This window comes from Pseudorca crassidens, chromosome 5, assembly GCF_039906515.1.
Source record: "Pseudorca crassidens isolate mPseCra1 chromosome 5, mPseCra1.hap1, whole genome shotgun sequence".
NCBI classification, from domain to species: Eukaryota; Metazoa; Chordata; class Mammalia; order Artiodactyla; family Delphinidae; genus Pseudorca; species Pseudorca crassidens.
The window spans coordinates 30534230-30557719 of record NC_090300.1 but is presented as its reverse complement, the minus strand read 5'-3'; the positions used below and the strand labels follow the sequence as shown (position 1 = coordinate 30557719).

At 43.0% G+C, this 23490-nt stretch overlaps 1 long non-coding RNA gene across 2 annotated transcripts in view; it reads right to left on the bottom strand.

The window, feature by feature from the left end:
• Positions 1 to 325: 325 nt before the first annotated feature.
• Positions 326 to 23490, bottom strand: part of LOC137224767 (uncharacterized) — a 78677-nt gene continuing 55512 nt past the window's right edge. For both annotated transcript variants that reach the window (XR_010943499.1, XR_010943496.1), the window contains one exon: positions 326 to 1976. This is a non-coding gene — a long non-coding RNA (uncharacterized lncRNA). The remainder of the gene's footprint in view (positions 1977 to 23490) is intronic.

Genomic DNA, 23490 nt, shown 5'->3' with positions numbered 1-23490 from the left:
TCCCTGATTTTTAAGTAAGAAAACCAGGGTTTTTTTTTTTTTTAACATCTTTATTGGATTATAATTGCTTTACAATGGTGTGTTAGTTTCTACTGCATAACAAAGTGAATCAGCTACATGTATTCATATATCCCCATATCTCCTCCCTCTTGCGTCTCCCTTCCACCCTCCCTATCCCACCCCTCCAAAGCACTGAGCTGATCCCCCTGTGCTATGTGGCTGCTTCCCACTAGCTTTCTAGTTTACATTTGGTAGTGTATATATGTCCATGCCACTCTCTCACTTCATCCCAGCTTACCCTTACCCTTCCCCGTGTCCTCAAGTCCATTCTCTACGTTTGCGTCTTTATTTCTGTCCTGCCCCTAGGTTCTTCAGAACCTTTTTTTTTTTTTAGACTCCATATATATGTGTTAGCATATGGTATCTGTTTTTCTCTTTCTGACTTACCTCACTCTGTATGACAGTCTCTAGGTCCAACCACCTCACTACAAATAACTCAATTTCATTCCTTTTTATGGTTAATATTCCATTGTATATATGTGCCACATCTTCTTTATCCATTCATCTGTCGATGGACACTTAGGTTGCTTCCATGTCCTGGCTATTGTAAATAGAGCTGCGATGAACATTTTGATACATGACTCTTTTTGAATTATGGTTTTCTCAGGATATATGCCCAGTGGGATTGCTGGGTCATATGGTAGTTCTACTTTTAGTTTTTTAAGGAACCTCCATACTGTTCTCCATAGTGGCTGTACCAGTTCACATTCCCACCAGCAGTGCAAGAATGTTCCCTTTTCTCCACACCCTCTCCAGCATTTATTGTTTACAGATTTTTTGATGATGGCCATTCTGACCGGTGTGAGATGATACCTCGTAGTTTTGATTTGCATTTCTATGATGATTAGTGATGTTGAGCATCCTTTCATGTGTTTGTTGGCAATCTGTATATCTTCTTTGGAGAAATGTCTATTTAGGTCTTCTGCCCATTTTTGGATTGGGTTGTTTGTTTTTTTGGTACTGAGATGCATGAGATGCTTGTAAATTCTGGAGATTAATCCTTTTTTGAAGTTGCTTCATTTGAAAATAAGAAAATCAGTTCTTACTAAAAGAAAATGATGGAACCATTACCTAGGACCCAGAAGTACTTTTAAAATTAAGATGCTGTCTGTAAAATGATAAGAAAACTGAATATTCAAGGTCTGAACTAAGGAAAGAGCTTTTGTTTAGTTGGTTGATTAACAGGGGTGAAAGTGCCAAGTAAGACAAGCCATAACCACCTCTGCTCTGTATTTAGGAGCCAGATTCCCTTTCGTGTGTTATTTTCATGTTACAGAGCGAACCTTCACTCATCTAAATGATAGCCGGCTATTTGTATAGATGTCTAAGTGTGAAACTTGTTTAAGAAAATTGTGGAATGTCATAAAGTGGTATGAGTAGGAGGTAGTCAGTTGATTAATTATATTTATGACATACATTTGAGATGTAACTCAAAATGAACATTTTAAAATTCTTTTCCTGCCTCTTCAGGTTTTTCAAAACATAAAATCCCAGCAGTCTTCATTTTTGCAATGGGCAATTATAATTTGACTTCCCTTCTGAAGAAGTTTATAGTAGCTTTAAACAAAATTAAAAGTGCTTCCACTATTATCTAGGTCTAACACAATGCAGAGCTTTTTAAAATATTTCCTTCTCGTTACTATTAAATCACCGGAATCAGGCTAGATTTGAATTTTGCAATATAGCTCTAGACCAGGCATCTTCAAGCACCAGATCTCCTTTTGCATCCGTCTTCCATCTTGTGTCCATGTCATCGGGCAGAGGTCATGGGTGGAGGGCCCACTTTGTGCGTTGAAGGGAGAGGTAGACAGGTTGCCAGGGTGAGGAGCTTCTGAGGGTAACTGACACACCTCTCCAAGTGGCCTCTTTCCTCCACTGGTGACCAGTTTCCTCTACACCAATAATAAGTTTTCATTCTGCAATTAGAGAAGGCAGTGATTTAAATTCACATGTTAAATTATTCATTGAGAGCAAATTGTTTTTCAGTTGGGGGAGGAATGGAGTTCTTAATTTGTACAGACTCCACATAAGACACATTGCTACTGAATATTTGTTTCCTCCCCAATTCAGATGTTAAATCCCAACCCCCAGTGTGATAGTATTAGGAGGGTGGGCCTTTGGGAGGTGATTAGATCATGATGGTGGAGCCCTCATGAACGGGATTAGTGCACTTAAAAGAGACCCCAGAGAACTCCCTCACCCCTCCCACCATGTGAGGACAGCAAGAAATGGCCACCTATGAACCAGTAAGAGAGCCCTCAGCAAACACCTAATCTGCCAACACTTTGATCTTGGATTTCAAGACTCCAGAACTGTGAGAAATACATTTCTGTTGTTTGTAAGCCACCCAGTCTACGGTATTCTATTATAACAGCCTAACAGACTAAGACACACACGCATTGTCTTTTTTCAGTCCCCCCAAGCCTATGAGGCAGACAGTATTAATATTCCCATTTTACAGATGAGGACCCCAAAGCTTAGAAATGTTCAGCGACTCTGTCCAGGTCCACAGCTAGTAAAGTAAGAGTAGCGATCTGAAGCCAGGCAGTGGGAATCGAGTGGCAGGGCTCTCAGCCACTGTGCTGGGTCCCTGAGAAATGGCATAGGAAACAGCAAATGTAAACCGATCCCATCCAGGCTGGGTGTGCAAGTGTCGAGAAAGTGCAGGATAAGTGTGCTGGGGCTGATCTGGAGGGCCTCCTCAATCCCCTGTGCCCACGTTTAGGGTCTGCTTCCACACTCCTGACCTGCAACTCAGAAATGCTGTCCATGCATTTTCATTTGAATGTCATTCGAATTTACAACCATGGAGGTCATGGACTGTGTGCCTTGCCTGAGTTTCCTGAGAAGCCAGCCAGGTGCATTAGAAGTCCTCCTCATCCCTGCCCCACAGAACAGGAAGTAAGAGGTACCATGGGACTCTACCCTTTTTCTTGGTATCACTGTTGAAATCCAAAGCTGTGGGGAAAAGGTGATCAATTCCCCCAGGTTCTCAGTTCAGAAAGTCCCCTGTGTTGGAGGAGAAATGAATGAGAGGTGTGGGGCCCTCAGCCTTTGGAGGGCATAGAGTGACCACAGAGAGAGGCTATTCCTGCCCCAGCCCTTGCCTCCCCTGTGACACAAGGAGGAGACTACATTAGGAGTGGAGATCCACGCTGGAGACCTGAACAGGAGGGGCTGTGAGGTGGGCGGCCTGGGCAGGGTCTCAGGGTTGATGGGAGAAGACATCAGACACAGCCACGTCTCCAATATCAGAGAGCTGTGCACTGAGGAGGGCCCACAGCCCCCCCAAAAGAACTCAGTGATGCAACCCCCCAAGACAGCCTGCACCTGGATGTTGTCTACAGAGAGGGCATTAAGAACCAGGTGCATGAGAGGGGATCTTCAAGATGGCAGAGAAGTAAGACGTGGAGATCACATTCCTCCCCACAAATACATCTACATGTGGAACAACTCCTACAGAACACCTACTGAACGCTGGCAGAAGACCTCAGACTTCCCAAAAGGCAAGAAACTCCCCACGTACCTGGGTAGGGCAAAAGAAAAAAGAAAAAACAGAGACAAAAGAATAGGGATGGGACCTGCACCTCTGGGAGGGAGCTGTGAAAGAGGAAAAATTTCCACACACTAGAAGCCCCTTCGCGGGTGGAGACTGCGGGTGGCGGAGCGGGGAAGCTTCGGAGCCACGGAGGAGAGCACAGCAACAGGGGTGCGGAGGGCAAAGCGGAGAGATTCCCGCACAAAAGATCGGTGCCTACCGGCACTCACCAGCCCGAGGGCGGGGGCTGGGAGCTCAGGCTCGGGCTTCGGAGGTCAGATCCTAGGGAGAGGACTGGGGCTGGCTGTGTGGACACAGCCTTAAGGGGGCTAGTGTGCCACAGCTAGCCGGAAGGGAGTCCGGGAAAAAGTCTGGACCTGCCTAAGAGGTAAGAGACCATTGTTTCGGGGTGCGCAAGGAGAAGGGACCCAGACTACCTCCTAAATGAGCTCCAGAGACAGTGTGAGCCACGGCTATCAGCGTGGACACCAGAGACGGGCATGAAACACTAAGGCTGCTGCTGCAGCCACCAAGAAGCCTGTGTGCAAGCACAGGTCACTGGCCACATCTCCCCTCCCAGGAGCCTGTGCAGCCCGCCACTGCCAGGGTCCCAGGATCCAGGGACAACTTCCCCGGGAGAACACACAGCGCGCCTCAGGCTGGTGCAACATAATGTTGGCCTCTGCTGCTGCAGGCTCGCCCCGCATTCCATTCCCTTCCCTCCCCCCGGCCTGAGCTAGAGCCCCCTAATGCAACCTACACGCAGAGGTGGGGCCACATCCAAAGCTGAACCCCAGGAGCTGTGCCAACAAAGAAGAGAAAGGGAAATCTATCCCAGCAGCCTCAGGAGCAGTGGATTAAATCTCCACAATCAACTTGATGTACCTGCATCTGTGGAACACATGAATAGACAACGAATCATCCCAAAATTGAGGCGGTGGACTTTGGGAGCAACTGTAGACTTAGGGTTTGCTTTCTGTACCAAATTTGTTTCTGGTTTTATGTTTATCTTAGTTTAGTATTTAGAGCTTATTATCATTGGTACATTTCTTTATTGATTTGGTTGCTCTCTTCCCTTTTCTTTTTTATATATATACATATTTTTTCTCCTTTTTCTCTTTTTGTGAGTGTGTATGTGTATGCTTCTTTGAGTGATTTTGTCTGTATAGCTTTGCTTTTACCATTTGTCCTAAGGTTCTGTCTGCCTGTTCTTTTGTTTTTGTTTTATATAGTTTTCCACACTTCTTATCCTTGGTGGATTTGTTTTTTTGTTTGGTTCCTCTCTTCTTTCTTTTCTTTTCCATTACTTTTTTATTTTTATTTTATTTTAATAACTTTACTTTTTTTCTTTCTTTTTTTTTTCTCCCTTTTCTTCTGAGCCATGTGGCTGACAGAGCCTTGGTGCTCCAGCCGGCTGTCAGGCCAGAGCCTCTGAGGTGGGAGAGCCGAGTTCAGGACATTTGTCCACCAGAGACCTCCTGGCCCCACATAATATCAAATGGTGAAAGCTCTCACAGAGATCTCCATCTCAACGCTAAGACCCAGCTCCTCTCAACGACCAGCAAGCTACAGTGCTGGACACCCTATGCCAAACAACTAGCAAGACAAGAACACAATGCCACCCATTAGCAGAGAGGCTGCCTAAAATCGTAATAAGTTCATAGGCACCCCAAAACACACCACCAGACGTGGCCCTGCCCACCAGAAAGACAAAACCCAGATTCATCCACCAGAACACCGACACCAGTCCCCTCCACCAGGAAACCTACACAACCCACTGAACCAACCTTACCCACTGGGGGCAGACACCAGAAACAACAGGAACTATGAACCTGCAGCCTGCAAAAAGGAGACCCCAAACACAGCAAGTTAAGCAAAATGAGAAGACAGAGAAATACACAGCAGATGAAGGAGCAAAGTAAAAACCCACCAGACCGAAAAAATGAAGAGGAAATAGGCAGTCTACCTGAAAAAGAATTCAGAGTAATGATAGTAAAGATGATCCAAAATCATGGAAATAGAATGGAGAAAACAAAAAATGTTTAACAAGGACCTAGAAGAACTAAAGAGCAAACAAACAATGAAGAACAACACAATAAATGAAATTTAAAATTCTCTAAAAGGAATCAATAGCAGAATAACTGAGGCAGAAGAACAGATAAATAAACTGGAAGACAAAATAGTGGAGGTAACTACCACAGAGCAGAATAAAGAAAAAAGAATGAAAAGAATTGAGGACAGTCTCAGAAACCTCTGGGACAACATTAAACGCGCCAACATACAAATTCTAGGGGTCCCAGAAGAAGAGAAAAAAAAAGCAACTGAGAAAATAGTTGAAGAGGTTACAGGCAAAAACTTCCATAATATGGGAAAGGAAATAGTCAATCAAGTCCAGGAAGCACAGAGTCCCATACAGAATATATCCAAGGAGACACACACCAAGACACATATTAATCAAGCTATCAAAAATTAAATACAAAGAAAAAATATTAAAAGCAGCAAGGGCAAAAGCCACAAACAACATACAAGGGAATCCCCATAATGTTAACAGCTGATCCTTCAGCAGAAACTCTGCAAGCCAGAAGGGAGTGGTTGTAGGACAAATTTAAAGTGATGAAAGGGAAAAACCTACAACCAAGATTACTCTACCCAGCAAGGATCTCATTCAGATTCGATGGAGAAATTAAAACCTTTAGAGACAAGCAAAAGCTAAGAGAATTCAGCACCATCAAACCAGCTTTACAACAAATGCTAAAGCAACTTCTCTAGGCAGGAAACACAAGCGAAGGAAAAGACCTACAATAACAAACCCAAAACAATTAAGAAAATGGTAATAGGAACATATATATCGATAACTACCTTAAAAGTAAATGGATTAAATGCTCCAACCAAAAGACACAGACTGGCTTAATGGATACAAAAACAAGACCCGAATATATGCTGTCTACAATAGACCCACTTCAGACCTAGGGATACATACAGACTGAAAGTGAGAGGATGGAAAAAGATATTCCATGCAAATGGAAATCAAAAGAAAGCTGGAACAGCAATTCTCATATCACACAAAATAGACTTTAAAACAAAGACTATTACAAGAGACAAAGAAAGACACTACATAATGATCAAGGGATCAATTCAAGAAGAAAATATAACAATTGTAAATATTTATGCACTCAACATAGGAACACTTCAATACATAAGGCAAATGCTAACAGCTATAAAAAGGGGAAATCGACAGTAACACAATTATAGTGGGGGACTTTAACACCCCACTTTCACCAGTGGATGGATCATCCAAAATGAAAATAAATATGGAAACACAAGCTTTAAATGATACAATAAACATGATGGACTTAACTGATATTTATAGGACATTCCATCCAATAACAACAGAATACACTTTCTTCTCAAGTGCTCATGGAACATTCTCCAGGATAGATCATATCCTGGGTCACAAATCAAGCCTCAGAAAACTTAAGAACACTGAAATCGTATCAAGTATCTTTTCTGACCACAATGCTATGAGATTAGATATCAATTACAGGAAAGAATCTGTAAAAAATACAAAAACATGGAGGCTAAACAATACACTACTTAATAACCAAGAGATTACTGAAGAAATCAAAGAGGAAATCAAAAAATACCTAGAAACAAATGACAATGAAAACACGATGACCCAAAACCTATGGGATGCAGCAAAAGCAGCTCTAAGGGGGAAGTTTATAGCAATAAAATCCTACCTCAAGAAACAAGAAACATCTCAAGTAAACAACCTAACCTTACATCTAAAGCAATGAGAGAAAGAAAAACAAAACCCCCAAAGTAAGCAGAAGGAAAGAAATCATAAAGATCAGAGCAGAAATAAATGAAAAAGAAATGAAGGAAACGATAGCAAAGATCAATAAAACTAAAAGCTGGTTCTTTGAGAAGATAAACAAAATTGATAAACCATTAGCCAGACTCATCAAAAACAAAAGGGAGAAGACTCAAATCGATAGGATCAGAAATGAAAAAGGAGAAGTAACAACTGACACTGCAGAAATACAAAGGATCATGAGAGATTACTACAAGCAACGATATGCCAATAAAATGGACAACCTGGAAGAAATGGACAAATTCTTAGAAAAGCACAACCTTCTGAGACTGAACCAGGAAGAAACAGAAAATATAAACAGACAAATCACAAGCACTGAAATTGAAACTGTGATTAAAAATTTTCCAACAGACAAAAGCCCAGGACCAGATGGCTTCATGGGCGAATTCTAACAAACATTAAGAGAAGAGCTAACACCTATCCTTCTCAAACTCTTCCAAAATATAGCAGAGGGAGGCACACTCCCAAACTCATTCTACAAGGCCACCATCACCCTGATACCAAAACCAGACAAAGATGTCACAAAGAAAGAAAACCACAGGCCAATATCACTGATGAACATAGATGCAAAAATCCTCAACGAAATACTAGGAAACAGAATCCAACAGCATATTAAAAGGATCATACACCATGATCAAGTGGGGTTTATCCCAGGAATGCAAGGATTCTTCAATATATGCAAATCAATCAATGTGATACACCATATTAACAAATTAAAGGAGAAAAACCATATAATCATCTCAATAGATACAGAGAAAGCTTTCAACAAGATTAAACACCCATTTATGATAAAAACCCTCCAGAAAGTCGGTGTAGAGGGAACTTATCTCAAGATAATAAAGGCCATATAAGACAAATCCACAGCCAACATCACTCTCAATGGTGAAAAACTGAAACCATTTCCACTACCATCAGGAAAAAGACAAGGTTGCCCACTCTCACCACTATTATTCAACATAGTTTTGGAAGTTTTAGCCACAGCAATCAGAAAAGAAAAATAAATAAAAGGAATCCAAATCAGAAAAGAAGAAGTAAAGCTGTCACTGTTTGCAGATGACATGATACTATACATACAGAATCCTAAAGATGCTACCAGAAAACTATTAGAGCTAATCAATGAATATGGTAAAGTAGCAGGATACAAAATGAATGCACAGAAATCTCGTGCATTCCTATACACTAATGATGAAAAATCTGAAAGAGAAGTTAAGGAGACATCCCATTTACCACTGCAACAAAAAGAATAAAATACATAGGAACAAACCTACCTAAGGAGACAAAAGCCATGTATGCACAAAACTATAAAACATTGATGAAAGAAATGAAAGATGATACAAACAGTTGGAGAGATATACGATGTTCTTAGATTGGAAGAATCAACACTGTGAAAATGACTGTACTACCCAAAGCAATCTACAGATTCAATGCATTCCCTATCAAACTACCAACGGCATGTTTCACAGGACTAGAACAAAAAATTTCGCAATTTGTATGGAAACACAAAAGACCCCGAATAGCCAAAGCAATCTTGAGAAAGAAAAACGGAGCTGGAGGAATCAGGTTCCCTGACTTCAGACTATACTACAAAGCTACAGTAATCAAGACAGTATGGTAGTGGCACAAAAACAGAAATACAGATCAATGGAACAGGATAGAACGCCCAGAGATAAGCCCACGCAATATGGTCACCTTATCTTTGATAAAGGAGGCAAGAATATACAATGGAGAAAAAGCCTCTTCAATAAGTGGTGCTGGGAAAACTGGACAGCTACATGTAAAAGAATGAAATTAGAACACTCCCTACCGCCATATAAAAAAATTAAGTCAAAATGGATTAAAGACCTAAACGTAAGGCCAGACATTTTAAAACTCTTAGAGGAAAACATAGGCAGAACACTCTATGACATAAATCACAGCAAGATCCTTTTTGACCCACCTCCTAGAGAAATGGAAATAAAAACAAAAATAAACAAAATGGGACCTAATGAAACTTCAAAGCTTTTGCACAGCAAAGGAAACCGTAAATAAGACAAAAAGACAACCCTCAGAATGGGAGAAAATATTTGCAAATGAAGTAACTGACAAAGGATTAATCTCCATAATATACAAGCAGCAGATGCAGCTTAATATCAAAAAAATAAACAACCCAATCCAAAAATGGGCAGAAGTCCTAAATAGACATTTCTCCAAAGAAGATATACAGATTGCGAGCAAACACATGAAAGGAGGCTCAACGTCACTAATCATTAGAGAAATGCAAATCAAAACTACAATGAGGTATCACCTCACACCAGTCAGAATGGCCATCATCAAAAAATCTACAAACCATAAATGCTGGAGAGGGTCGGGAGAAAAGGGAACCCTATTGCACTGTTGGTGGGAATATAAATTGGTGCAGCCACTATGGAGACCAGTATGGAGGTTCCTTAAAAAACTAAAAATAGAACTACCATATGACCCAGCAATCCCACTACTGGGCATATGCCCTGAGAAAACCATAATTCAAAAAGAGTCATGTACCACAATGTTCATCGAAGCTCTATTTACAATAGCCAGGATATGGAAGCAACCTAAGTGTCCATCGACAGATGAATGGATACAGAAGATGTGGTACATACGTACAATGGAATATTACTCAGCCATAAAAAGAAACAAAATTGAGTTATTTGTAGTAAGGTGGATGGACCTAGAGTCTGTCATACTGAGTGAAGTACGTCAGAAAGAGTAAAACAAATATCATATGCTAACACATCTATACGGAATCTAAAAAAAAAAAATAGTTCTGAAGAACCTAGGGGCAGGACAGGAATAAAGATGCAGACGTAGAGAATGAACTTAAGGACATGGGGAGGAGGAAGGGTAAGCTGGGACGAAGTGAGAGAGTGGCATGGACATATATACACTACCATACGTAAAATAGATAGCTAGTGGGAAGCAGCCACATAGCACAGGGAGATCAGCTCGGTGCTTTTTGTCCACCTAAAGGGGTGGGATAGAGAGGGTGGGAGGCAAGCGCAAGAGGGAGGAGGTATGGGGATATGTATATGTATAGCTGATTCACTTTGTTATACAGCAGAAACTAACACACCACTGTAAAGCAATTATACTCCAATAAAGATGTTAAAAAAAAAAAAGAAAAAGAAAGAACCAGGTGCATTGACTGGAGTAGCAGCACTGACCACCAGAGACCTGCAGTCTCCATGCCAGATGCGGAGACAGGTACCCTCTTATTTTCCCACAAGAGAAGCCAGAACATAGAACAGAAAGGAAGAGGAGAGTATGATGACTGAAGACACAGCCATGTCACACCCCCAAACTAACATTTAGAGACACAGCTCTGGGAGGGAGAGTTTTGAATCAGACATGAGGTTGCATTTTTTGAGCGAATAGGATTGAGTCTTTAATATTGGAATGAGACTCTTCTAATAACTAGAAGTAGCTGAAGAGCTGTATCTCTGGTGCAGAGGTTGATGAGGTGACAGCTACTGCCATCTGGAAAGAAGGGGAGGTCAACATAGCACAGCTGAAGGGCAGGTACTAGAAAAAGTTATTTTGACACTGCAATAGTTGAGATGCTGTGACATCCACTTCACACCACTAGGATGATTAGAATCCAAAAGTCAGATCATAGCAAGTGTTGGCAAGAATTTAGAAAAATCAGAACCTTTGTTCCTTTCTGGGGGGAATGTAAAATGGTGGAGCCATTTTGGAAATCAGTGTGGCAGTTTGTCAAAAAATTAAACATAGCGTTACCACTTGACCTGGAAATTCCACTCCTAGGTATATGATACCCAAGAGAATGAAAACATGTCCACGTAAAAACTCGAATGCAAATGTTTATAGCAGCATTATTCATAACAACTAAAAAGTGGAAAAACCCCAACTGATATTCAACTGATATTTGGGATACATCCATACAATGGAATATTATTCAGCCATATAAAGGAGTGAAATACTGATGCTGCAACGTGGGTGAATCTTGAAAACATCATGCTAAGTGAAAGAAGCCAGTCACAAAAAAACCACATACAATTCCACTTCTATGAAATGTCCAGAATAGGTAAATCCACAGAGATAGGAAGCAGAATAGTAGTTCCTTAGGGCTGGGAGGGTTGGAAGGTAATGACTACAAGGTGTATGGTTTCTTTACGGGGTGATGAAAATGTTCTAAAATCAGTTGTGGTAATGGTTGCACAACTCTGTGAATATACTACTTCCCTGGTGGCACAGTGGATAAGACTCCACGCTCCCAATGCAGGAGGCCTGGGTTCGATCCCTGGTCAGGAAACTAGATCCCACATGCATTCCACAGCTAAGAGTTCACATGTCACAACTAAGGAGCTGGTGAGCCGCAACTAAGGAGCCTGTGAGCCACAACTAAGAGCCGGTGCAACCAAATAAATATTTTAAAAAGTAAAATAAAAACCATTGACTTGTACTCTTTAAATGGGTAAATTATATGGTGTGTAAATTGTCTCTCAATAAAGCGGTTACCAAAAAACAAACAAAAAATTGGTGACATAATGGAAGACAAGCACCAGACAAAAACAGAGAAGGAGGTTGGGCAGATGGACGGACCTGGCCTGGAGCAGTGGTGCTCACACTGAGAGGGCCCTGGAGTCCACTCCAGGGAGGGTAGGCCTGACCTGGGCACCCTGAGCTGGCCCCAGCTGGCCCCCATGCAGAGTGTCCTGACCACCGTGAGAGCACAGTCCCAGAGGGCTGCCCACAGGGTTGGGGGACCTGACTTGGGGGCCTAGAGGCTGGAGAATGTGAGAGGAGGCAGCGGAGCTCTAGACAGCGGGGTGACCTTACCTCAGCTCTGTTCTCTACATCCCTCCACTCAGGGTGCAATGCGGACTCGCACGATCCAGCTTGTTAGACATGCAGAATCTCAGGGGGCACCCCAAAACTACCGACCCAGGATCTGCATTTTATTACACCGTGGAAATCACAATGCCTCCTTCAGAAGGATTTTGTGAGGATCCTTATTAACAGTGATTGCAGCCATTACCTGACGCTGTCTATGTACCAGATACTAGGATAATATAGAGAGATGCCTCATTTAGTGCCTGCACATTGCAGGCGCTCCACGTGAGGTAGCTATCCTTTAAAAGAGCCTGACTTGGGGGAGGGAAGAGCCTGAACACTGGCATCACACAGGCCGGCTGCTCATCCTGACTCTGCCCCTCTCTGACACTGTGATCTGGGCAAGGTACTTAACCCATCTGCGCCTCAACTCGCTTATCTGGAAACTAGGCTCACCCCAGGAAGCGTGCGCAGTGGCGCTCCGCGAGAGCGGCAAGCAGGAGTCCAGCAGACGTGCGATGTTGCCTTCGCTCCCTACAACCAGATCTCGCGGGACTTCACCAGAAAGAGACCCAACCACCCTGAGTCCCCCTGACTCTTGCGTCCAGCCCCACCCCTATCGTTCGTTCGTGAACCCACTAAGCAGATTCTTCCTGGGCACCTACTGTGTGCCAGACACGGTGCTGGGAGTGCAGACACTGCAGCAGGGGTCCCTGAGTCCTGAGTCGCGATCTGGCCTTGTAGAGGGAATGAAACAGGCCTGTTTACCCACCTGCTTCGAGAGCTATGAAAACAAAGCCCATGTCTCTCAGCAGCCATCTGAAACAATGTTTCAACTCTCGGCCCTAATGGGCTTCCACACTGTGAAAAAGCACTTTTTCGAGGGAGGCAGGAGCCATAAATTAGTATAATAATACAATTAAAATGCATTTTCCTTCCACTTACTTAAATTACTCTTATTTGCGTCTTGAGAAGATGCATCCTTCCTTGGAGGTATTTAAGGAGAGTCAAAGAGGCTGTTGAGATGAAGCAAGAAATGCCCCACACGGAAAACACAAATACCCCAGCTTGCAGGCCAGGGAGAGCCGCCCTCCCGGTGATGGCTGTCCCTGACTACAAGAGATTCGGCCCTTTGGGGCTCCACAAAAGCCCGCGGACGGAATGTCCCCGGACAGGTCACTGGCCCTCTCCATAAACATCCATTTGTTCATTCATTCAGCAACGATTTTCTTCTGCACCTCCTCCATGCCTGGCACTAGGAATAACCTGAGATGGATGGGACACAGTGCCTACCCTGAAGGGCACTGTCTAGGAGGAAGGTGCCAAGCAGAAAGAGTAGGACCGGGGGCCACCAGTGCTGTAACAGGCAGATGACGGTGAAGGAGCCCCACCCGTCCTGGGTGGGTCGGGGAGGGGCAGGCAGAGTGGGTCTCCTGTGGGAGAGCCTTGTGCTGAGTCCCCAAGGATGAGAAGGAATTAACCAGATGGGGGAGGACAGAAGCGGTCTTCCAGGCAGAGTGACCAGCAGAAACAAAGGCCTGGAATGTGGAAAGCAAGGTGGTGAGGTGCATCAAGCCAGAAGGCAGGGAGCAGAGGAGGGCAAAAGGAGGAGGAACTCGCTCACCAGACCAGAAGGGTCTGAGCAGGGCTAAGGCGTGGGGACTTTGTCCTGAGGGCCTTAGGAAACCAAGGTGAGCCCCGGATAGCAGAGTTGGAGAATCCAGTAGCCCAGGAGTCACAGGATGAAGCCAGACACCCATCCTTCAAAGGACACAGCAGCGAGTACCATTCCGTCCTCTGAAAAGCACTGATTTGGATCCCGAGTTATTGGTTTTGTGTCGCCACCTGCTGGCAAGATTTCTTCAATGCAGCTGATTCACCCAAACGTTCCAACAGATCTTTTAAAAACATATTAACAGGCACAGGGAAATTCCTTGAAGTTAGGAAAGATCAAATTAAAGTAGCACTTATTATAAAAAGAATATTGTTAGAATTTCATTCAAAAACAAGAGAGGAGAGCATCATATGAGAGTCGTGAGTTCAAATCCCAGGTCCCTCCATTTGTGATGTGCAAAAATCACTTCTCTGAGCTTTGTTTTTAATATCCATAAAATGGAAATAATATCTTACTCGCAGTTGTGAGGGGAATAAAAGGTATGAATTCTGTAGAGAGAAATATAACGGCAGTTGGAGTTAGGGTGGAGGAAAACCATCATGGGACCTATAGCTACCACCTCCACTGCCTCTGCTGGAAAGATTGGCTTCCTCCTTTAGGTCCAAGACACGAGGGAACACCCACAGTCCCACAACGGCACCCCGGGCAGGACCACTCCCTGCTCTCTTTTCCTCTTTCCTACAGACTCCAGGAGGTCGGCTGCCCCCTCTGCCCTGTGGCATCCATCCTCAGCCTTGCTACCTCCTGGAAAAGGATCTCCCTCTTGCCATGCTTCCTGTGAAGCATGCTGACATCTGACTAACCCCAGGAAAACAGCAAAACAACCAACAGAGGAATGACCAAACTGAAGACATCTTCAATGTCTTACTCTCTGAGGGGGTAACAAGAGAGTCTCTGCATCTCACTGAACTCCAGTGTCCTCCTCTGGGAAAATGGGACAATATGTGGCCATGTGACAAACAACTCGCATAAAGTGGCTGGCACAGTCCTAGCAAACAGAAGACCTTCCAGTATGGACGTTACTATTAGAATTATGGTGGATAATCTTACAGTAGAATGGCTTCAAACATCAGATTTACGGGAGAGGGGGAGACACATGACCATTTTGGTCTTTTCCAACCTAAAACTTGACTTCATTATCTTAAGTCATCTTGCAGATGTGGGAGTGTAACCCAAGACAGGGAAGTTTGATAATGACAGGACAAGAGTCCAATGATTGGGACCTTGCCAGGGAGACCATACAGAGATCTATAGCACTGGGGCCTCTGGAGAAAGAGGACACCAGAGTTTCTGGGAGAAGGGGATAGAGTCCTGAAAGGAAATGTGCAGTGAGAGATGTTTCTGTCAATCAACACCTCTTCCCCCAGCCCCGAAACTAGAACCTTAATATCAGTATAACTACCATCTATTGTGCCCTACTTATGACTCTCCCTGTGCTGAGCCTTTCTACTTAATCCATTCACCCTAATTTAATGCTTTCAACCACCTTGTGAGGTAGATACTATTACTCCCATTTTACAGATGAGAAACTGGGCTGGGAGATGTTAAGAGCCAGGATTTCAACCCCGCCAAGCTCCAGAGCCTGTGTGCTATCTGCCTTCCTCACCCTGCCACAAAGTCCTGTCCATTCTTCGTCCAACATGTCCCAAGGACCTGTCCTTCCTCTCCATTTTCTGAAGTTCAGAAGCTTGTCATGTCACATTTGTATTTCAGCCTCCTAATTTATGGTTCTGCCCACACTCTATCAAATTGCTTTCTGCCACCATGGACTCTAGGCCAGTTCTATCCAACAGAACTTCATGCAACGATGTTACAGAACTTCATGCAATGATGGAATGTTCTAGATGAGCACTGTCTGAAATGCCAGCTACCGGTTACCTGTGGCTACTGAGCATCTGAAGTATGGCAACTGTGACTGAGTAATTGAACCCAAAGTGATGGTTTATACTCTTTCTCATCCTGGAAAATGTAGAAAGCCACGAGCACCTTGGCCTAGGCAATCATTTTTTGATAAGAATATCTGCCTTTGGTTGAGTACCTCCAGTGCCCTAGCTCCTCTGTTGGGCACTTGACATGTATTTTTTCTAAACCTCACAACCCCTGCAAAGTAGGTTTATTCATTCATATAGTCAACTAGCACTTACTGAGCACCTACTATGTGTCGGACACAATGCCAGGCACTGAGGACATTGGGATTCATAAAACAGATACCTTGTAGTTTCGATTTTATAAACCAGGGAGCTGAGGCTCAGTAAAGTTAAGTAACTCACTCTGTCGCATCGCTGTAATTGGAGCCTAGGCTGCCCGACTCCCGCTGCCTCCTGACTCCTCCTCCCAAGAAAACAAAGTACCTCCCTCTTCTCTGGGTTAGTCAGACCACATGTGGAGCCTGCAGCCATGTTTTAAGATGGGCGTTGACCAGGACTTCCCTGGTGGTCCAGTGGTTAGGACTCCACGCTTTCACTGCTGTGGGCCCGGGTTCGATCCCTGGTCGGGGGAACTAAGATCCCGAAAGCTGTGCGACAAGGCCAAAAAAAAAAACGAAGACGGGCATTGACCAACTTGAGTAAAATAGCAACTCAAGAGAAACAGCTGAATGTTCAGGGGACAAAGAATAAAAGAATAGAAAGAGAGAATGAACCACTGCTACACATGACAAGGGTGATTCTCAGACATAATGTTTAAAGAAGGAGACCAGAAACAAAACAGTATCTAATGTATGATTCCATTTATATAAAATTTAAGAACAGATGGTGATAGAAGTGAGAAAAGTGGTTACCTTTGGGGGGGGTAACAGAGGAAGAGTATGGGAGAGAGGCTTCTGGGGAGCTGGATGGGTGTCTTCCCCTGGAAACAATTCATCGAGCTCTATACTTAATACTGTGCACTTCACTGTCTCTATGTTATCATTCAATATAAAAGCTCATGAAAAGAAAAAAAGGCAGTGAAGGTGTTGTCAGACAAATAAAAACGGTGAAAATTCATTCCCAATAGACCTTCACAAAAATATTTCCAAACAATGCACTTTACAAAGAAGGAAAGTTAAATAAATAATAAATAAATAAATATCCAAAAAAAAAGGAAAGTGATCCCAGAAGGAAGGTCTGATATGCTGGAAGAAATGGTGAGCAAAGAAATTTAAAAATATATGAGTAAATCCAAATAAGTATCAATTATATAAAAGAAAAATAATGTATAATTTGTGGGGTTAACATAATAATACAAAACAGATTTAAAATACCAAACAAAATTAGACAGAAGCGGAATGAAAGTGATTAATGTTAAAGTAAGTTTAGGAGGAGAGATAAGTAATTAATTTTGGGCTTTGTTACAGTAAGTAACAAAGTAAGAAAACCACGAATAACAAGGATCTGTGACTCACTCACACAGTCAACCCTCCCTTTCCATGGATGCAAAATCTACAGATATGAAAGGCTGACTGGAGGGCCTTGGGTATCCATGGATTTTGTTATCCACATGGGTCCTGGAACCAATCCCTTGCAGGTACCAACGGATGACTGTATAACCAAAACAAGAGCCAGTTAGCAGAAGGCAGATGCTTCTCAAACCCAGAGGCTGTCTATAAAAGGGGAGACCAGATCCCATACAAGTCTGCACAACAGGTTGTTAAAAAACAAAATTTCACTGAGTAAATTTGAAGATCTAACTGGCTTTATTAAATGACTCATGAATCAGGCAATGTCTCATCTGGCAAACAGAGAGGTGCTCCAAGGAGTTACACATAACAGGCTTTTGGGACAAGGAAAAGAAGTCATCAGTAAGGGGGAGAAAAATGAAAGTTCAGTGGAGGAAAGTAAAAGTCCAGGTGAGTACGGCGTCTCATTGGCTGAACTGTGGCGTCTTCCATTGGGGCTTGCTGCTGGGCAAGAAAGAAGTCTTCCCTTCTCTTACTGTGGGAGTAAGGTAGTTGCACTACCTGCTTGGTCGTGCAAGGTACCAATCTTCCTGTTGGGGTCAGTAACTGAAGTCGCCCTGTTTGGGGTAACGGACAATGGGCATGATAGGGCATGAGAGCTCCCTCTCCAGGCCTTCCCAACTCCACGTTTAGTTGAGGTTCCCTTTTATTAATTTTCACAAAGTATAGTAGCATTTCTCCCAATTCTTCCCCCAAAGGGACCTCCAGCCATTTATCAGAGTAGCTGTACACTGGAGCGAGCAAACTACCCAGACCTTTACAGTGTTATTATATACAAGTTGTGAGGTGACACTGAGACCAGGCCCCAAAATGCCAGGCAGAATGACAGAGATTAGTGCCATTCTCAAAGACTTAAAGATACATATACCCCTTTTAATTAACTGTAATCCCTGCGAAACCGGATGGATAATAGAAGGTGATGGTAGACTACTATAAACTGAACTACAGGTAGCCACATTTGCAGCTTCTATGCCAGATACGGTATCTTTATTATTGACAGAACAGATGAACACAGCCTCTGGTACTTGGAATGCGTCTACTGATCTGGCCCCATCAGGAAGGATGACCAAATCACTTCCCATTCACCTGGAATGGACAGCACATTTACTGCCTTGCTCTTGGGCTGTATTAACTCTCCTGCTCTGTCACAATATAACTTGAAGGAATCTTGAACATCCTCACATTCCAAGGTTGGTCCACTATACTGATGATTTCACATTATTTGGACATGGAGACTAGGAAGTGACAAGTACTCGGAACATCCTGGAAATAAGCATTTATGCCAGGGAGTGGCAGATAAACCCTAACAAAGGTTGGGAACCCTACCTATCTAGTGATGTTTTTTGGAGTCCATGGTCTAGAATATGCCAAATATGCTCTCCAAAATAAAGGACAAGTTATTGCACTTGGTGCCACCTGCCTCTAAGAAAGAAACACAATACTGCCTGAACACCTTGCAGGTAACGTGGAAGGCTGCCAGTTCTGAGTGGGGCCAGAGCAAGAGGGAGATTTGCGGTGGACTCAGACTGTAGTACAAGCAGCCCTAATGCTCGTGCATATGGTCTGGCAGGTCCAGTGACGCTAGAGGCATCTGTGGTAGTTAAGGGCACTCTATGGAGTCTCTGGCAAGACCCTGGATGAGAGTTGCAGCCCAGACCCCTAAGGTTCTGGAGCAGGGCCATTCAAAAGACAGCTTCTGGCTCAGTACGGGACCCTGGGGGAAACTGAAGGTCTGACCATAGAACATCATCAACTGGGGCAGTTGTCAGACCCACCAAATCATAAGCTGAGACAGGCAAAATTGCAATCTGTCACACAATGAAAATAATACATTTGGGATGAGGCTCAAGCAGGTATGGAGGAAATAAGAAAACAGTATGAAGAGGTGGTCCAGGTCCAACATACCCTGCAACTCTCGCCCTGATGCCTTACCATCAACCCATATCAGTGGCCCCTGGGGATCTCTCTACAGCCAGCTGACAGAGGAAGAAAAAAATAAAAGGTCTGATAGTAGTTAGGTCAGCAAAATATGTTGGTGTCAATTAAAAATGGGCTGCTGCTACAGAGAATGGCCCTGAAAAAGCGTGGTGAGGAAAAAGCCTCCCAGTGGGCAGTGTTTAAAGTAAATCGGTCATGCACTTTGTGTGGGGGAAGTGATGGCCTGAAGTAATGATACACACAGACTTCCAGGTAATGGCAAATGGTTCGTCTGCTTGGTCAAGGGCTTGGAAGGATCAAGATTGGAAGACTGGAAACAAGGATGTCTGAGGATGGACGAGGCATGTGGATGGAGTATGGAATGGGCACGCAGTGTGTGGATCTTTCTGGCCCACATCAATGTTCTCCAGAAAGTGTGAGTGGCAGCAACAGAAGCACTGAATAAGCAGATGGATAGGACGACTCATCCAGTGAATGCCAGTGAGCCTGAGCCACCTCAATCTTGCAAAAAGTTCCATGAATGAATGGATTAGTCATGGTAGCTTGACATGATGGGCTGCCTCTCACCAAGGCTGATCTAGCTACCACTGCTGCTGAGTGCCTGACCATCAGCTGTACAGAGCAATGCTGCACCCCCAATATGGTACAATCTCTCAAGGACATAAGCAGCCATTTGGTGTCAAGTTCATTATCTTAGATCTCTTCTACCCTGGAGGAGGCAACAATTCATCTTTACTAGAAAAGATACATATTCTAATTATGGGATGGTCTTAAGTTGGCCAGCACCATTATCTGAAAGCCACAGATTGTCCGCTTCTGGGGCGATCAAACCTAAGGCAGTCAACAAATCAAAAAGTTGGTTCTTTGAAAAGTCTAATAAAATACACAAAATTCTGGCAATATTGGACCAGTAAAGGAGAAAGAACAAATAAACAATATTGCAAATTAAAAAGAAGACAAGGGCTTCCCTGGTGGCGCAGTGGTTGAGAGTCCTCCTGCCGATGCAGGGGATGCAGGTTCGTGCCCCGGTCTAGGAAGATCCCACATGCGCGGAGTGGCTGGGCCCGTGAGCCATGGCCGCTGAGCCTGCGCGTCCGGAGCCTGTGCTCCGCAACGGGAGAGGCCACAACAGCGAGAGGCCCACGTACCGCAAAAAAAAAAAAAAAAAAAAAAAAAGAGAATGTCAACCAATAAATAAAGACACAGACCTACTAGAGAATGGACTTGAGGATACGGGGAGGGGGAAGGGTAAGCTGTGACAAACCGAGAGTGGCACGGACATATACACACTACCCAACATAAAATAGATATAGTGGGAAGCAGCCGCATAGCACAGAGAGATCAGCTCGGTGCTTTGTGACCACCTAGAGGGGTGGGATAGGGAGGGTGGGAGGGAGGGAGACGCAAGAGGGAAGAGATATGGGAACATATGTATATGTATAACTGATTCACTTTGTTATAAAGCAGAAACTAACACACCATTGTAAAGCAATTATACTCCAATAAAGATGTTAAAAAAAAAAAGGAATGAAGGTGCTAGAAAAATTACTGTTTTGCAACCATCATCATAATGATTGATGCAGGCAAGAATCAATAATGGATGCTAAAACTCATGTGTGAAAGTTTGATAAGGAATAGGATAGTTCCATCATTTCAAAGTACCTCCCTAAATTACTTATTTAATACAGAAAGTAACATAGTAACTTTACAGTGGAGAAAACTGTTGGACATCACCTTAACCAAGTGATCAAAGTTGACATAACAAATCATCATCACCTGACTTGTGATGACGACTTATGCACTGAGAAGCAAACAATATTTTGCAGTGCTCCTACAAGGAAATGCATAACTCACATCTAACCATGAGGAACGTGAGACAAGTTCAACATGAGAGACTTGTACAGAACAACCATCCTGTCCTCTCCAAAATGTAAATGTCACAGAGGACCAAGGAGGGACTTCCCTGGTGGTCCAGTGGATAAGGCTCCGTGCTCCCAATGCAGCGGGCCCGGGGTTCCATCCCAGGTCAGGGAACTAGATCCCGCGTACGCAACTAAAAGCCTGCCTGCCGCAACTAAGACCTGATGCAGCCAAGTAAATAAATAAATATTTAAAATAAAAAAAAAAAAAGGGCCAAGGAATCTCTGAGGAACTCTTAAATCTAAGAGCAATGACAAATACGTGTAACCTTGAACTGGGTCATGAACCAGTAAAAAGTAACGCTAGGGAGGAAAAAATATTTTCCTCTCTACCCTCCTAGGTTCTTGGCTAAGACCCTCTGTAATAAGAGACAGATTAATAACAGGCAAAAACAGAAGTTTAATAACATGTGTACCTCCTGTATACATGGGAGACATCCAGGAAAACTGAGTAACTCCCCAGAGAAATGGCCCAAGCCACCATCTTAAATCTCTAGCTACAGACAAAAGAAGATATTGGGGCAGGGGAGGGGAGAGGCTAGATATGGGGGGTGACCAGGAAGAAAGCACAGTAGACAAGAATAAAGTTGTTATACAGATTTACATCGTTGCTTTCTCCATTGGTAAGTTTCCTGAGATTTAGAGTCACCCTTCTCTTCCTGGTAAAGACAGGGAGATGCCCTTACAAATCGAGATTTCCCTTATCACTGTAAGTGTCTCTTACAAAAGGGTAAATGCTACTCAGTTTTCAGAGCTTTCCTATGTCTGCTGTTTCTTAAAAATAATCAGCTTAAAATGATCTTTATGCCAAAAAGGTGTATTTGGGGGTGACAGACTCTGTACCCCTTCACTATAGAAGACATTATTGGGACAACTAGCATAAGTGGAATATGAACTGTATATTAGATAATGCCAGATTGTCTGTCTGCTAAATATTAAATTTCCTGAATTCATTAAGTTCCCTGTAGTTATGTAAGAGAGTACCCTTATTCTTAGAAAATAAATACTGAAGTACTAACCTACGAAGAGGCATGATTATCTGCAACTTAGTCTCAAATGATTCAGGAGAAAAAAAGAAAAAATAGAGAGAGAGTGTGTTAAAGAGAAAACCACAGGACTAAAATGGCATCACTTGTGCTAAAGCTCATGATATCAAATCTAGATTTAATACCTGACCTAACTGTGGTTTTGACCTTCCCCAAGGATGTTGTCTTAATCCGCCAGTCTGGGATTTTTTCTGGTCAGCACCAATGAGGTAATCTGTCCTGTGTTACCCCTCTAGTCCTCCAAAGAAGCAGAGGTAAAATGTATGACAGACCCTCGCCCTTCCCCACAAAGAAGGTGACCTGGCCTGAAACAATCCTCTGTTTTCTTTTGTTAATAGCCTCGTTGCCCCCCTCCTCCTTCTACTTGTAAAAACCTTCTATTCTGTACAGCCCCTCAGAGTGCCCTTCTGTTTACTAGATGAGATGCTGCCCAATTCACGAACCATTGAATAAAGTCAATTAGATCTTCAAAATTACTCAGTTGAATTTTGTTTTTTAACACAGGGGTAGGGGGAATGATATAGCAAATATGGCAAAATATTAACAGTGGGAAAATCTAAGTAAAGAATATAGTTCTTTAGTATATTTCTTACAATGTTTCTGTAGGTTTGAACTTATTTCAAAATAAAAATTTAAACTTTAAGAATAAAGGAATAAGAAAGTATTGTGAACAATATTATACCAGTAAAATTTTAAATATAAATAAATGAATAAATTTCCAGAAAAATCTAACCTGATAAAACTGACTCAGCTGAAAATTTAAATAGATTTATAATCATTAAAGAAACTCAGGCAGTAGTTTAAAATTTTCTCCACAGTTAAACACCAGCCAGACTAGATGGATTTACGGGTGAGTTCCACCAACCTTTCAAGGAACAAATATTTCAAACTCCCATTTTTATTCTTTGAAGCTATTATAACCTTGACATCAAAAGCACACATTGATACAAAAGACCATGAATAGACAAAGCAATCCTGAGAAAGAAAAACGGAGTTGGAGGAATCAGGCTCCCTGGCTTCAGACTATACTAGAAAGCTACAGTCATCAAAACAATATGGTACTGGCACAAAAACAGAAATCTAGATCAATGGAACAGGATAAAAAGTCCAGAGATAAACCCATGCACTTATGGTCACCTAATCTATGACAAAGGAGGCAAGAATATACAATGGAGAAAAGACAGTCTCTTCAATA